At 34.2% G+C, this 1,545-nt stretch overlaps 1 long non-coding RNA gene across 2 annotated transcripts in view; it reads left to right on the top strand.

Annotated features, from left to right (window-relative positions):
- LOC128249504 (uncharacterized) overlaps positions 1-1,307 on the top strand; it is a 25,770-nt gene extending 24,463 nt beyond the window's left edge. For both annotated transcript variants that reach the window (XR_008265614.1, XR_008265615.1), the window contains exon 3: positions 805-1,307. This is a non-coding gene — a long non-coding RNA (uncharacterized LOC128249504). The remainder of the gene's footprint in view (positions 1-804) is intronic.
- Positions 1,308-1,545: the final 238 nt, after the last annotated feature.

Below are 1,545 nucleotides of genomic sequence, written 5' to 3'. Positions count from 1 at the left end.
ATATATATATATATATATATATATATATATATATATATATATATACATATATATATACATATATATATGTATGTATGTATGTATGTTACCATCTTTTAGTTACTGCTTCATCGTACTCCACCTCACAGCTACCCCCAAACTCAGTTCTCTTTCCTTATTTTATTTATGCCATCCTTAACATTTTACAATTTATCGTTATTCCTTGATGCTTTTCTCATTTCTCCCCTCCCCCTCCACCTTAATTTCTACGTCCTCTTTTTTTTTTGTGCGCAGACGTTTGTGTCTGTATGGCTGCATGACAGTGGGTTATCTGTGCGCGCGTTTGTGTGTGTGTGAGTGTATGTGCATATACGCATAAAGATCAAATTTACATGCACAGGAATCGTTATATACACAGACATTCATTTGTATGCGATCGTACACATAGGTATATACACATGGACACACTGCGCATATGTCTGTCTTGCTTTTGTTTGTGTGCATGTGTTTGTATACGTACACGTCTGTGTGTATGTCTTTCTGTAGCCGATCCTTTTCAACACTTAAGGCTTCTCAATTTTCAAACAAAATTGAAAATGTTTACCGAAAATTTGTGGTTTTGTTGAAAATTGTTAGTGTTACTGTTGTTGTTGTTGTTGTTGTTGTTGCTGCTGTTGCTATTATTATTGTTGTGTTTTTGTTGTTACTGTTATTATTGTTCTTATTATTATTGTTGTTATTGTCGCTAATGGTGTTGTTGTAGTTGCTGCTGCTGCTGCTACTGCTATTCCTGTTTTTCTTTGTTATTGCTGCTGTTTGCTGTAGCTACAGTTGTTGCTGTTGTTGTTATAAGCCAAAGTGCTGTCGAGATTATTTAGATCTAGCAGTAATGGAGCCGAACACATACCGGACCCGACCATCCTATTCTGTTTAAGGAGAGATGCGAATATCTAGAACTCTATCATCGAGATTAAGTTGTGATGTACCAATGACGTGAAAAGTGAAATCTTAAATGAAATTTACGTTTGAATTGGAGAAAGAAATCAAAAATCTTGCGTCAAATTTTGGAAATCGTCAAAGAACAAAGGAATTAATCCCTCAAATGTCAGCTTACATGCTAATGAAAAAAGTTAACCTTTGCGGACAAGGGCAGACAATTATGAACACGTTCCAGTCTATCAAATTCAACAACATTGTATATTCTACTAAAACATGCTTCGATCTGTCGACAAAGGGTTTTTACATGAATAAAAATAGGCAGTATTAAATTTTGTCTGGTAAAATCTTTGAGCAAGATAATTATGACAATCAAAAATATATAGTGAATAGGGGGAAATAAATTAAATGTATGCTATTTCCTTTAAGGGTGCTTAGAGTAATTCCTAAACATTTCAGGTTGTTATTTGAAGCGTTGGTCTGTTTGCCGTTACTGTTGATGATGATGATGATGATGATGATGATGATGATGATGATGATGATGATTATGATGATGATGATGATGATGATGATGATGAGAAGAAGAAGAAGAAGAAGAAGAAGAAGAAGAAGAAGAAGAAGAAGAAGAAG

The sequence above is a fragment of the Octopus bimaculoides genome, chromosome 15 (assembly GCF_001194135.2).
Source record: "Octopus bimaculoides isolate UCB-OBI-ISO-001 chromosome 15, ASM119413v2, whole genome shotgun sequence".
In the NCBI taxonomy this organism is placed as follows: domain Eukaryota; kingdom Metazoa; phylum Mollusca; class Cephalopoda; order Octopoda; family Octopodidae; genus Octopus; species Octopus bimaculoides.
Note: the sequence above shows the minus strand (reverse complement) of the source record. Positions and strands in the feature narration are given on the sequence as shown.